Here is a 15,699-nt window from a genome sequence, read left to right as displayed (position 1 = left end):
TCCCTCTTTCGACAGAGGGATGTCCTCTAGACATAGCCTTAGTAAATAGTTCACTTTTTCCACAACTTTCTTAAACTTTGTAGCACACACCCACAGAATCATAAAATTCTAAAATAGGAAGGGACCTTGAGAGGTCATCAAATCCAATCTCCTGCCTTTGCAGCAGGACCAAGCACCATCTAGATCAGAGCGACTCAGCACGCAGCTGGTGGGCCATTAGTTTGTGGCCCATGGTGCAGTTTGGATTTACACAGGGCTCAACACACGGGCAAAAGAAGTAGTCAATATAATGACCCCGCTGATAGGAGTTTTAGTAGTTAAATATCTGAACTGTCATTGCTCATTAAAACTGCTGTCATATGGGTGGAAATCAGGTAAATATTAAGCCAGCGGACTGACTTAAATGGGGCCTGTGTTCAGTGTAGTCTTACCTTAATGTTCGTATTCATGCCTGTCAGTGTGAAAAGCTATTTGCATATATACTCACATGTATATGCAACCACACTTAAGTTGTGGCCTTCGGCATGTGCTGTGAGTATTATTGTGGCCCCCAGGTCTTCCAAAGTTGAGTAGCCCTGATGTAGATCATCCCTGACAAACGTCTATCTAACCTGCTCTTAAATATCTCTGATGATGGAGATTCCACAAGCTCCCTAACCAATTTATTTCAGTGCTTACCCACCCTGACAGGTAGGAAGTTTTTCCTAATGTCTAACCTAAACCTCCTTTGCTGCAAATTAAGCCCATTGCTTCTTGTCCTAGCACAAGAGGTTGAGAACAGTTTTTTTCCTCCTCCTTGTAACACTCTTTTAGGTACAGGCAGTCCCCGGGTTACATACAAGATAGGGACTGTAGGTTTGTTCTTAAGTTGAATTTGTATGTAAGTCGGAACTGACATCCAGTTCAGCCACTGCTGAAACTGATCAGCAGCGGCTGAATCAGGACTCCTGGGGCAGAGCAGCTGGGGTGCTGCCGGGTTGGTCCAGTAGTGCCAAGGAGCGGTACTGCGGGACCAACCGGCAGTGCCCCACCTGCTCTACCACAGGCCCCGGGCTTTGCTCCACGTCTCCCTGGTCTGCTGGGGGTGGCTTGGGGGGGGGGGGGGGCCACTAGCTGCATTCCCCCCCCAGCAGACCAGGGAGAGGCGGAGCAAAGCGGTGGAGGACCCGGGCCGGACCGCGGCGCTTCCAGATCAGCTGGAAGCGCCACAGTCCGGCCCGGGTCCTCCACGGCTTTGCTCAGTGTCTCCCTGGTCTGCAGCGTCTCGCTGGTCCAGGGAGACGCTGAGCAAAGCCGCGGAGGACCCGGGGCCGGACCCGCGATGCTTCCAGCTGATCTGGAAGCGGCCGCGGGTCCGGCCCCGGGTCCTCCGCCGCTTTGCTCAGCGTCTCCCTGGTCTGCTGGCTCCCCCAGCAGACCAGGGAGACGGGGAGCAGCTTTTCTCACCCTGGAGGAGGTGGGCGGTGGGACCCGGCGTCCTGCCGCTCCAGTCCTCCAGGGCGAGAAAATCCCCATTCGTAACTGCGGATCCGACATAAGTCGTATCCGCGTAACTCGGGGACTGCCTGTACTTGAAAATTGCTATCATGTCCCCTCCAAGTATTCTCTTTTATAAACTAAACAAGCCCCATTCTTTCGGTCTTCCCTCATAGGTTAGGTCTGGATCTTTAATCATTTTTGTTGCGCTTCCCTGGACCTTCTCCAATTTCATCACATCTTTCTTGAAATGTGGTGCCCAGAACAGGACACAATACTCCAACCGAGGCCTAATCAGCACAGAGTAGAGCGGAAGAATGACTTCACTTGTCTTGCTCACAACAGTCCTGTTAACGTACCCAGAATCATGTTGGCTTTTTTGCAGCAGTATCACACTGCTGGCTCATATTTAGCTTGTGGTCCTCTATGACTCCTAGATCCCTTTCAGCAATACTCCTTCCTAGACAGTTGCTTCCCATTCTGTATATATGAAATGAATTGTTCCTTCCTAAGCGGATTATTTTGCATTTGTCTTCATTAAACTTCATCCTATTTACTGTACTTCAGACCATTTCTCCAGATCATTTTGAATTATGACTATATCCTCCAAAGCGCTTGCAACACCTCCCAGATTGGTGGTATCTACAAACTGTAGAAACCATTTCATATTTAGCTAGAAACCATTATGTATAAACCTCAGTTTGTGTCTGCACGAGGGAGTGAACTGGCCTTCACCAAGGTGGGGAGAGGCCAGAGGGATGCGCTGTTGGAATGTGTTAATGAACTATTCTGAGCTGAAGCTTGAACTCACTTTCAACCTGTTTCTTTCTCTGCTGATAGTAATTCCTCTTTGAAGTTCACTTTGATTTCTTGTCCTGACATCAGACTTGTTTGGTTAAGGATATAAAATACTAGGATTGATTGTATTAGCCAGCCTTACTGGGCCAGGCTCTGCTGGGACCACGTTTGGCTCACTTTGCTTTACTGATCAATAAAGCTATCTGTTTGTTAGCTGCCTAAACAGAGAGGAGCGTGTTTTTGCTTCGACAAAATTTAATAATCATACTGTGTATGCCAATATCTAAATCGTTGATAAAGATATTGAACAGAACTGATCCCAAAATTGACACCTGCAGAACCCCACTTGTTGAGCCCTTCCAGCAGGATTGTGAACCGTTAATAACTACTCTGAGAACAGTTATCCAGCCAAGTATGCACCCACCTTATAAACTCAATGTAGGTTGTATTTGCCTAGTTTATTGATAAGACGGTCATGTGAGACCATATCAAATATTTTACTCAGTTCTAGATATACCATGTCCACCACTCCCCCTTATCAAAAAGGTTTGTTTATCCTGTCAAAGACTGATACACCATATATGACTGAATACTGTATTCAAGAGAGTATAGCATTACTGCTCAGTTGTTCAGCTTTCTGAATACAGGCAGTCCGCGAGTTACGCGGATCCGACTTATGTCGGATCCGCAGTTACGAACGGGGCTTTTCTCGCCCCGAAGGACGCGGGCGGCAGGACCGCCCAGATGCGCCGCGGTCCCACCGCCTGCATCCTCTGGGGCGAGAAAAGCTGCTCCACGACTCCCTGGTCTGCTGGGGGGGGGGGGGGGGGGTGTAGCAAGTTTGCCCCCCCCCCCCCCCCAGCAGACCAGGCTTTTCTCGCGGACGCCTGGGGTAGAGCAGCTGGGGCACTGCCGGGTTGGTCCCGCAGCGCCGCTCCTCGACACTACTGGACCAACCCAGCAGCACCCGAGCGGCTCTGCCTCAGGCGTCCTGATTCAGCTGCTGTTGGTCAGTTTCAGCAGCGGCTGAATCAGGACGCCTGGGGCAGAGCAGCTGGGGTGCTACTGGACCAACCCGAGGAGCGGCGCTACTGGACCAACCCGGCAGCACCCCAGCTGCTCTGCCCCAGGCATCCCCAAGTCAGCCGCTGCTGAAACTGACCAGCAGCTGACTACAGGAAGCCCGAGGCAGAGTTGCTCTGCCCCGGGCTTCCTGGAATCAGCCGCTGATCAGTTTCAGCAACAGCTGACTTGGGGACAGCTGGGTTAGAGCTGCTGTGGTGCTGCCGAGTTGGTCCCCACAGCGCTGAGGTGCGGCGCTGCGGGGACCTACCCGACAGCACCCCAGCTGTTCTGTCCTAGGCGTCCAGATTCAGCCACTGTTGAAACTGATCAGCGGCTGATTCCAGGAAGCCCAGGGCAGAGCAACTCTGCCTCGGGCTTCCTGTAATCAGCCGCTGATCAGTTTCAGCAGCGGCTGAATCTGGACGCCAGTTCCAATTTACATACAAATTCAACTTAAGAACAAACCTATAGTCCCTATCTTGTACGTAACCCAGGGACTGCCTGTACTGAGTGACATGATCTTGTAAAACTTGAGCTTTGTCTATATACTCATAATATAGTAATCAAGACAAGTTAATTGACATCACAGAAATGTGAATGAAATCTTATGACTGAAATATTGCTATTTAGGGGAATAGCTTGCTCAGGAATAACAGGAAGGGCAAAAAACATGGAGGTCCAGGAAGAAGTGGGACTCAAACCAGTTACAAGATAAAAGGGGGAGAAATAATGTGACACGTTAGTAATCAACTACAGACCACGAGAAGGAGGAACTGATGAGGAATTTCTAGAACAGACAACAGGAATATATTATCAATTTGTCAAGAACAAATCCTACCACATCAACCAAACTTCACTCTAACAGGGTTACTGTTCTAGTTGATAGAAAGGTGTGATACATCTTGATTTTAATGACACTTTTGATACCATTCCACAGGACAGTCTTCTATGCAATTTAAGAAAATATGGTCTAATTAATATGAGGGGAGCGTGCAACTAGATGACAGACCATATTCAGAGCGGTTATCAATGGTTTGCTGTCAAAAAAAGATGGTGCAGCATTATCTAGTGGAGTCTCGCAGGGGTCAGTTCTGGGTCTGGCGCTATTTAATATTTTCAGTCATGACTAGAATGTAACAGAGAACGCTTATAAAGTTTATGGATGGCTCTCAGTTGGGAGGGGCTGCACATGTTTTGGAGGACAGGATAATTCAAAGCTATTTAGAGAAATTGGAGATTTGGTCTGAATTCAACAAAATGAAATTTAATGAAAACAAGTACAATGCACAACTACAAAGTGGGAAATACCTGTCTAGCTGACACTACTGTTAAGAAGGAACAGAGTTCTAGTGGATCACAAATTGTATACAAATAAACAATGAGATACTGATGCAAAAAAGCTAATATTCTGGAATGCATTAACAGAATTATCATCTGTAAGGCATGAGAGGTTACTGTTCCAACTCTGCTAGGCAGTAATCACGCCTCAACTTGAGTAATGTGTCCAATTCTGGGCACCACACTTCAGGAAACGTCGACAAACTGGACAATCTACAACAAAAATGAGCAACGGTTTTAAAACCTCATCACCGAGGAAAGGTTAAGATTAACTACCCAGTTTCTTTGAGAAATGACAACTAAGGAGTGAATGAACACAGCTGTCAATTAAATTACAGGCTTTTAGCGAGTAAGGTGTTCAGTTGTTCTCCATGTCCACTGAAGATAGGAAAAGTAGTAATGGATCTTAAGCAAGGAAGATTTAGGTTCGATGGTAGGAAAACTATAAGGCTAGTTTAACTCTGGGATAGACTTCTAAGGGAGGTTGTACAATCCCCATCACTTGAGGTTTTTAACAAGTTGGACAAACACCTGTCTGAGATGGTTTAGGTTTACCTGGGCCCTGCTTCAGCACAGGCATTAGGCTTGATGACCTCCCAAAGGCCCTTCCAGATCTCCATTGCTCTGATAGCTAGTATACAGACTGATTCTGATACCCAGTAATAATTTCACAAAATTACAACTGAAAAAAATGCATTCACAGGAAAAATCTAATGGTTAACCATACAGAATATTATAATTATTATATATATGAAAATTGAGTAGTTTTTAGAGAACATATTTGTTTCAGTACCTCCAGTAACAATGAAAGAAGTTAACATCTCAGTGGGGACATTTGAATGTACAGAATTATACTTTCCGGGAAGAGGGAAATTTTAAAAACTAGGGTTGAAAAGAAATAGCATTTTCTAACAGCAGACTTTTTCCAAAACATATGAAAATACTTTGGTTAATTTACAATTGTGAGATCAACTGTTAAAAGATAGCCACTCTTCTCTTAAGCAAGTATTCAGAGAATACTATGAAAATTAAAAATGTATTGGTTTCCTTGAATTTGTCCTCAAAAAACTGCCCTGACTCAATGAAATGTTAATAGCAGATCTACTTAAATGTGTGATCAAGTTGCCCTCTTGTGGTGGCTGCCTACAAGAGATACAGAAGGAACAAGGAGACGAAGGAGAAAAAGATGAGGAAGCAGCAACAAGAAAAAGAGAACAAATAGTATGAAAAGTGAATGGGGAAGATAACTGTCTCAAGTCACATAACTCCATGATTTTTTCCTGGGTATTGCCTACTGTCTTTAACAGATCCAGTCTTACTTTGAATCCGGTTGTAAAACTGGCAGTTTCCCATTTAGTTTTTTAGTCATTAAAATATCCCACACCAGCTTTGTTTTTATAAGCTTTTCCCCAGTGTCTCAAAGACTGCTTAAGTGTAAATATATAGCTTATACAGACCTCAGAGTTTACATACAAAATCCAGAGATGCAGTTAAATGTCAGTTTCTGTCCGACCAAGGATGGTACATGGCAAATACAGGCAAGGGGAGAAATAGGTTGTTTCACAATGGGTTACCAAGGTTTCCTGGCAGACAGCTGACAAGATCTGTATATTGATGACCCAATAGTAATATTACCAAAACATGCTTATGGTAATACAAACTTCATAAACCACTTAATGCCTGCAGTCCGAAAGCAGTTTGAATTTAATCTACAAATATATAAAACCTTAAGTTTCAGTAATTATACAAACGCGGCAAGGAGTCCTGTGGCACCTTATAGACTAACCAAAGTGTTGGAGCATAAGTGGGCAAAGACCCACTTCATCAGATTCACTTCGTCAGTTCTTATACAGTTTTCAGTGTAGTTACAGAAATATTTAATTTATTTTATTTTGTGGGTATCAGGCAAGGTCACACAAAAACATTCTTATTAATGTGTAATCTACAGAAAAATCTTCATACAGTATCTGAATGTGTGTTCTCCAGCACACTGAAAACTGCAGTAGAATGTAGAGTGTCATTTTATTTAAATGATGGATTAATGTAGAATGTTAATATTTATTTTGAGTTCTATTAATTGCTTAAGCTGCTAGAAGCACCAATTAAATTTCAAGTTTGAAGGTACACTGTATGGCTATGGAAAACTTATTTCTGTAGATGTTTTCCCATTTATATGCTAATCTATAAAAAGAATATTTTATAGTTACATTGATGAAGCTCATTGAAATCTTGCTATTCTTACATAGAAACGTTTGAAGGATATGGGGAAGAAATGTCTAATAAATCATAAAAATTCACATGTATAAAATCAGGGTACCTGTTTCCCATTATCTGATTAGACACTTTATTATTCTCCTTTTGCTATACAGTAGAATCGCAGGGTTACAAACACTTTGGGAATGGAGGTTGTTTTTAACTATGAAACGCTTGTAACTCTGAACAGAACATTACAGTTTCTCTCTCAAAAGTCTACAACTGAATAGTAACTTAATACAGCTTTTAAACTTTACAATGAAGACAAATGTTTCGTTCCTTTTTTAAGTAGTTTATGTTTACACAGTATCGTACTATATTTTGCTTCCCCCGCACGTTTACTGCTGCCTAATTATGTACTACAAATTTCAAATGAGGTGTGTACCTGACTGGACAGTTCGTAACTCATGTTTGTGACACTGAAGTTCTAATGTATTCTCTCAAACCAATACTAACATCATTCATATTTTTAATTTGAAATGTTTAAATAGGTTGGACACAGTACACTCTTAAAAGCATCTAATAAAACAATTTAAATATTTCCGCCTTAATACTGAAACCTTGTTGCCCTGCCCTGCCTACTTTGTACTTTTCAAACCAGTATTAGTGCCTAAGATGTTTAATTCAGTTATTGTGAAACTCAGGGCCTTGCTTATTTATTTTTACAAGGATAAGTGTTTGACTACAGAACCACAATGGATTTTTCCAGCTTTGCTGCATTATTGCTGTAGCTTGTTTTACACTGTCCTTCACTTTCTCTGAAACTTGTGTCTTGTTTATGTTACAGATTGTCATAAATAAAGCTTCAGATTGTATTGTTCATGATGCATGTGGGTCTGACTTTTCAAGCAAACTGTGCTTAACATACATATACTAGTATATTTTTTTAAACTTAGATATCAAATCTATCGCCTGATAAATGTTTTTTAACCCATGTATGCCTACTCGTCAGAGGTTTTGCGAAAACTTGATAGACATGCTTGATGGATGGAATTCAGACTTTTCTCCAAATTATTTGAAAGACATCTAAGTTAGAGAACTGTTAAAAAACATTTAAATGGTGTCAATCAGCTTATATTTCCTTGTTGTGATGTCAACCCTACTAGTTTAATGGCAGTCAGAAAATGACCTATATAAAACATGCACACTTCAAAAAAGCTTTTCAGAATCCTATTCTACTTCAGAATCCAGTTATACACCTTTGCCAATCACCTTGAAGCCAAAACATAGCTATGAATAAAACAGCAAAACCATAGAGGGTATAAAATGACGTCCTCAAGGAAGAATTCAGGAGCCAGCTACCCTTTCAAACCAAAGAGCCAAATTACATCAAAATTCAGAACAAGTGGTCAACAAAGAGCCAGCATAAGAATGCTTATTTGCATGGCTGAAAACACACAACTTAATATTATTGCTAATTGACACAATGATTTATAGCATAAATGAAACATTGTACTCAGACTTTATTTAATGGAACTTCTGCTGCTCCTACACCCTCCCCCCCGGCCAAACCTCGCAGCCTCCCCCTCTTCCTGCGCCTCACCTGCCCAGATCCTGCATCCCCATGTGCTCTGTCCCGCACATGGAACCCCTCATTTGTACCCCCCCAACAGAGCCTGGGGGACCCACAAAATGCATTAACCTGGGAACCCTATAAGAGTTAATTTATGGATGTGGGGGTACAGAAATCAGGGCTGGGATCTATGAGGGGCTCAGGGCAGGGGGCTGGTGTGTGTGGAAAGTGCAGGAGGTAAGGCAGGGCACTGAAGGGTGGGAAGGGGGAGGCCTGGGGACAGATTACCTTGCCTGGCTGGGGCTGGGCTGCTGCAAGGGGCTGGGCCAGGATTGCTACAGCCAGATCATGGCCACCCCCTCACACCTTGCTGCAGCCAGATGGGGGCCAGACCATGGGGCCTGCCGCAGGATCGGGGCCAAATTAGGGTCATTTTGCTAGTGCTGCAGCTAGGGAGAACAGTTTACTGTAACCAGTATGAAAGGAAATATTAAACTAACATGAGAGAATAATAATTTCATTTACCACAAGTGTGGTGCTCAGAATTGGTAAAATACAAACAAACCCCGAACCAAACCAAAACATCCCAAAACCCACAACTGTCACCCCCAATTCAGACACCCCAACTTCCCTGGTGCTCCAACCGCATGGGGAGGGGGGAGAAGCAAGGAGGACTGAGGTTCAAAGCCTTAGGCCAAATTAACTCACTGGGTTTCGCAGGTTAGTAGATTTTGTGGGTCCCCCCAGGCTCTGGGGTGGGGCCAAAAATGAGGGGTTAAGTGTGCAGGACTGAGCTGCCAGTGAATGAGTTAGGGGTGGGGGTGCAGGATCTGGGCTGGTGAGGTACGGGAGAGGGGAAGGGTTGTGGGAGCAGGTTGTGGGTAGGATGTCTGGCCCGAGGAAAGGGTGTCTGGTCAAGGGGGAGGATGCAGGCATAGGCTGGGGTCTCTGGCCATGGTGAAGAATGTAGGAGGGGATTGAGTTAGGGTCCCTTGTTAGGGGAAGGGTACAGGAGCAGGCTGGGAGCGTGGGGTCTCGGTTTGGGGAGTATGAGTGGGGGGATGTGTTGCAGGATCTGGGTATGAGGGGGAAGAGGGGGGCACTTATTTGCCTTTGCCCCCTGCACCACTTCTAGCACAGTGTTCCAGGCATGGCCTCCTGCTCCTCCCATTGGCGGGATTGCAGCCACTGGGAGCAGTGGGAAAAAGCCTCCAGGCAGCGCATCCATCCATGCGCTGCTGCTGCTCCTCCTCCTCCCCCGGTTGGGGGAATAGCAGCATGTGGAGCCGCTTGTGACTGCACTTCTTCCTTGATCGCACAGCTAGGCTTGGGGCTCTTTCGCCCCCTCCTCCTGCAGGAAGCCAGTGCCAGCGCTCCAATCTTGTGGAGCCCTGGGGTGGGAGGGGGGAGGGAAGGGGCACGAGGCTAGAGAGCCAGCACGGGCTCCCCATTATGGAAGGAGCTGGGCTCCAGCTGCAAGCCATATTTGGCTCTGTACTGAGCGGTATCTGGCTTGCAAGCCATAGGTTGCTGACCCCGGACTAGTTTAATATGTAAGCTGGTAGAGAGAGGAAAAACTAAAAGGCCCTTTTCACAACTTTTCCAGTAACAAGCCACACACTCCTTGCCAGGCTTTGGAACAAGTATGTACAAGTAGCCCCAAAATGACTGCTACCTAGCAGCTGTCAGCCTGGAACTGCTGTTTGGGTGCACCTCTTCTGTGCACCTGGAGGTGTAATTCCCCAGTTGGGTAGACATGCTCACTGTGACTGAGCTAAAATGCTGAAAACAGCAGTGTCCTTTCAGCAGCATAGGAGGCAGCACAGTCTAGCCACCCAAGTAGAGTCCCATCTAAGACCCTGCGTACAACTAGGGATGGGGGAGTGTGCAAAGTCTCTCCCCTCACCAGGGGCGTGTGGCCCTAGCAGGACAGGGAGCAAGAGACTTTACGTGCTGGGTGAGGGTGGAGAGAGTGGGGGTGCAAAGTCTCCTCCCCCCCACGCAGCACCAGAGGGAACCACTCACCCCTGGTAGGGCAGGGAGCAAGAGACTTCCCAGAAGCTGGGAGGTGAGGCACCTCCTGAACTAAAGGGAAAGCCTCCCTTTGGCCCCCTCCTGATGCAGCTGCCACCACCACCCCCCCTCCTTCCCCGTAGGACTGCACACCTTGGGTTCCTGGAAGGGGAAGTCCATCTGGCTCGGGGCGGGGGGGGGAGGGGGAGAGAAAAAATATTTCCCTAAAGTCCTTCTGCCACCACCACCGCCTCCCCCTTCCCCCAAATCAGTTCATTCCCTGCCTTACCCTGGAAAAAACTTCACATGCTCCCCAGGCCCTGATTGTCCTGTGGGTGGGGGGGAGCGCACAAAGCCTCCTCATGCTGCCAAGAGCGCGCAGCACCTACAGGGAACCTCCAGTTGTTTTCAACAGCTGGCGGTTCTTTCTAGGCACCGACACCTCTGGCAGGGTAGGGGGCAAAGACCACCCGCTCCTCACCGTCCTGCCAATCAGGTTCTGTGGGCGAGGGAGCACCCAGTCTCCTGGCCCTGCCCCTTTGTGTGAGGTCCCACCCAAAGCCTGTAACTATTTCCAAAATTAGTGAAGTGGCCCCACTTCAAAAATTATTCCCTCCTCCCCCAAGCTAAGGCCAACCCTGACAAGTGTTTGCCTAGCCTGCTCTTAAATATCTCCAACAATGGAAATTCCACTACTTCCCTACACAATTTATTCTAGAGCTTAGGCCCCGACAGTTAAGTTTTTCCCTAATGTCCAACCTAACCTCCCTTGCTGCAGTTTAAGCCCCTTGCTTCTTGTCCTATCCTCAGAGGCCAAGGAGAACAATTTTTTTCACTCTTCCTTGTAACGTTTTAGATACTTGAAAACTGGTATGTTCCCCCTCAGTCTTCTCTTTTCCAGGCTAAAACTCAGTTCTTTCAGTCTTCCCTCAAAAGTCACTTTTTCTAGACATTTTTGTTGCTCTTCTCTGGACCTTCTCCAAATCTTTCTGGAAACGTGAAGCCTAGAACTGGCCATGGTACTCCAGACGAGGCCTAATCAGTGCAGAGTAGAACAGAAGTATTACTTCTCTTGTCATTCTGGAATGTATTAGCAGTAGTATTGTAAGCAAGACATTTACTTTTTTTGCAACAGTATCACACCGTTGACTGGTATTTAGCTTGTGGCCCACTATAACCTCTACATCCCTTTCCACCGTACTCCTTCCTAGGCTGTCATTTCCAATTTTGTAGGTGTGCAACTGATTGATCCTTCCTAAGTGGAGTACTTTGCCTTTGCCCTTCTTGAATTTCGTCTTTGTTGAATTTCATCTTACCTCAGATTTATTTCTCCAGATCATTTTGCATTATAATCCTGTCCTCAGAAATACTTACTTGTCTGGGAGGGATTGTATCATCCATAAACTTAATAAGCATCCTTTCTATGCCATTAGCTATATCATTGATGAAGATATGGAATACAACCAGAGCCAGAACTCATCCCTGTTGAACCCCAAACATTATGCCCTTCCAGCTTTCGATAACTACTCCTGGGGAATAGCTATGCAAAGTTATACACAAACCGTGTAGTAATTCCATCTGATTTTATTTCTCTAGTTCATTAATGAGGCGGCCATGTGAGACTATATCGAAAGCACTCTCCCTCTATTTTTATAATTATATTACATCTACTTCTTCCCACATCCACAAGGCTTGTTACCTTTTCAAGGAAAGCTATCAGGTTGGTTTGACACGATTTGTTCTTGATAAATCCATGCTGACAATTACTTATCACTGTATTATCATCTAAATTTTTGCAAATTGCATAAGTATTTGCGCTCATCTTTCCAGTCATAGAAATTAAGTTGATTGATCCAATTCCCTGAATTGTCCTTATTTCCCTTATTCTAGCTAGACACTATTTTGCCCTTTTCCAGTCTTCTGGAATCTCTCTCAACTTCGATGACTTTTCTAAGATAATAGCTAATGGCTCAGCTATCTCCTCAGTCTGCTCCTTGAGTATCAGACCCTGGTGATGTGAAGACATCTCACTTGTCTAAGCAATTTTAACTTACTTGTTGCTTATTTCAGCTTCTGATCCTACCCCATTTCCATTAGCATTCTGTATGTTACATATCAAATCACCACAAACCTTCTTGGTGAAAACCAAAACAAAGAAGTCATTAAGCATATCTGTCAATTCCACATTTCTTTTATTGTTTTTCTCTCTCCATTGAGAAACAGGCCTATCCTGTCCTAATCAAGAGTGCCATCTGTACACTTGAAAATGTTCTCCCTCCTTTGCCCCATCACCACGCACTTGAAAATGCTGTGATGGTAACTGGCCCTGGAGGAGGACAGAAGCTCTCCCTCTTTACACCCATCAGGGTAGCCACAAACCATCCCGTTCTCAAGGAGTGGAAGAGCCAACAAAGGCTAAGCACCAATGTGTAAGACAGCGGGGTCACGGCTCCATCCTTTTTTGAAACTGATGCATAAGTGCAAGAAAGTACATCTCAGAAGATAGTTACCAGAGCTACTTCTCTATGCCACCCAAAGCATGTTAGCCTGCCCGAGTACTCTACAAGTAAAATGCAGGAGAAAATTGGTACAGTACTTATTCACATTCCTACTTCTTTTCTGTGTCTATCCTCAGTATAGGCACAAAAGAACTTTTACATTATAAGTCAAATAGCAAAAACCTTAAGTTCCAGTGCCAAAACTAAAAATGAAATTAACACAACTGAAACCATGTTTACACCCATTACAGAAAATCAAGTTTGGTCTCCACATAGAAACTTCATTGATTTAATTTTACTTTTATACATTTTTGGTGGACACTTGTTTCAGTTTAGCTTAAATCTGGTTCTAAATCTAAATTAAACCAAAATACGCTACATTTAAGCCAAAATGAGTGACTGCACAGAAGGGATGTAAACAACTAGTTTCCACTGGGGAGAGGGGAGGCAGGGGGGTAGCGTGGACTGAGTGCGAGCGGGGTATCAGCTGATTCTGAGCTTGCACCCAGTCCCAGATGCTGCACCTCTGCTTTTTAAATGCATTAAGAGCCTTCCGGCTCTTGATGCATTTAAAAGGCTGGTGTGAAACAGAAGGGAGGAGGAGAACCAGCAGGCTTTTAATACATTTAAAAGGCAGAACCGAAGGAGGGTTAGCTCCCAGAAACGGGAGATAATCCCGCTCCAGCTCCCCCGCTTACCGACTAATCGATGGAAATTCCTTCAATGTGTCGATTAGTTGATTACCGTGAATTAGCGTATATAACCCGCACATGAGTATAACCCGCGGCTTTTCCTGATTGTGTAGAAAAAGTCTTAGATAGAATCCGCGGGTTATCTGCTAATTCACAGTGACTGGACATACCAGCTGCCAGCGTGGGGGGGTGGGGGGAGGAGGGAACAGAGAGCACGGGAGGGGAGCTGCACTCGCCCCCAGGCCCTGAACAGCCGCAACTCACCCTACTCCGGGCAGGGGAATAGAGATCATAGCACAGGCGCACTGGCCGGCCTGCGGGAGAAGAGCCGCATTCGCCCCCAAGCCCCGTGCAGCCGCAGCGAGGCAGAACCCCATGAGTAAAAATAAACGTGTATACCCCACGGGGGAGCGGGGTTTGTTAAAACATGTATAAACCCGCGGGCTATATATGCTAATTTATGGTAAGCTAAATTTAACATCCCTACTGCACAAGATTTGCACTGGCTTAAAATGTAATTCAATTGGTGTTACTGTCTCTCAGATGCTCTGTAAAATTGCAGATCTGAAAATAGCTCCAGGTTAAAAGTTCTCTCTAAAGGTACATAAATAAGAAAGCATTCTTCAGATACTTATCGCTCTTCACATAGACCCTAACAAAAATTCTTATCATTAACATGGAAACCAAATTACCCCTTTCATAACATGGTGGATCAACAGTTTAAAAAAAAAAAACTTAGAAAAAACTTGTTAAATCTAGCAACTATGAACATCCAAATGAATAGCTGAAAATTTCTAGGAAGAGCCCCCATTTTTAACATAAGTAACTTTAAATTCAGTTAGGAAATGGCTTATTTATTCATTTTACAAGAACTATTATGCTCTGTATATTTTTCTTCACGAGATTAAACATCTGTATAAAAACCATTCTACTGCTTTTGTTTTGGTTTTTTACTAAAACCATGGAAGGAGAAGTCCAACAAGATTCCACTTATAAATGATTACTTTCATGATGCAGACATCTGTCTAATAGAACCTGAGACTAGACAGGCCACTGAACAACCATCAGTTGGCAGCCTCTTAATGTTCATTACCATCTCAGTCAGGTCTTTAAAACATGCAGTTTGCAACAGTTTGAGGTTCTCTCACTAGACAACTCTTTTTAAAGAAGAAAAATCTATTTAATTTACAAAGCAGCTAAGAATCAAAAGTTCCATTTTCACAGGAAGGAAGACAGGCATTTGATTCAGTACTCATGGTACAAGAATAACTTAAGAACAGGCAGTCCCCGGGTTACATACAAGATAGGGACTGTAGGTTTGTTCTTAAGTTGAATCTGTATGTAAGTCGGAACTGGCGTCCAGATTCAGCCGCTGCTGAAACTGACCGCCAGTTCTGACTTACATACAGAATCAACTTAAGAACCCCAAGCGTCCCAAGTCAGCTGCTGCTGAAACTGATCAGCAGCTGATTCCAGGAAGCCCGGGGCAGAGCAACTCTGCCTCGGGCTTCCTGTAGTCAGTGCTGGTCAGTTTCAGCAGCAGCTGACTTGGGGACGCCTGGGGCAGAGCAGCTGGGGTGCTGCTGGGTTGCTCCCCTGCCTCGCTGCCCGAGCCCCCCCGCGGCTTTGCAAAGCCTCGGGGAAGCCGGCGGCGGAGTAGCACAGGCGCACCTGGGCTGCCTCGCTGCCCAAGCCCCCCCGCGGCTTTGCTCCGTGTCTTCCTGGTCTGCAGACCAGGGAGATGCGGAGAAAGCCCCGGAGTACACGGGCGGCAGGCCCATTCGTAAGTGCGGATCCGACGTAAGTCGGGGACTGCCTGTATAGCAATGAAATGACTAGCTTGAGAATTGTATCCATGTCCATACTGTTACAATATCCTACTTAAAATAGACTTGTCAATTTAGTTTAGGCCCTAATGTAGGTTTTGAGGATTTCTTAATGGAGTAAGACACCATGTAACAAGATTTAATCAAAGCTTAATTGTAAACATTATCTCATGCTGAGGTGAAGCCAAACAAAAACTTGAAGAAGGTGCATTAGAAGTAGTAAGTGA

The 15,699-nt window shown here is 45.0% G+C and overlaps 1 protein-coding gene across 3 annotated transcripts in view; it reads right to left on the bottom strand.

The window, feature by feature from the left end:
* FANCM (FA complementation group M) overlaps positions 1 to 15,699 on the bottom strand; it is a 106,646-nt gene that overhangs the window by 83,606 nt on the left and 7,341 nt on the right. The gene's annotated exons all lie outside the window — the stretch shown is intronic.

This window comes from Pelodiscus sinensis, chromosome 5, assembly GCF_052426305.1.
Source record: "Pelodiscus sinensis isolate ZL-2025 chromosome 5, ASM5242630v1, whole genome shotgun sequence".
NCBI classification, from domain to species: domain Eukaryota; kingdom Metazoa; phylum Chordata; order Testudines; family Trionychidae; genus Pelodiscus; species Pelodiscus sinensis.
This window is presented reverse-complemented; position numbering and strand designations above follow the sequence as displayed.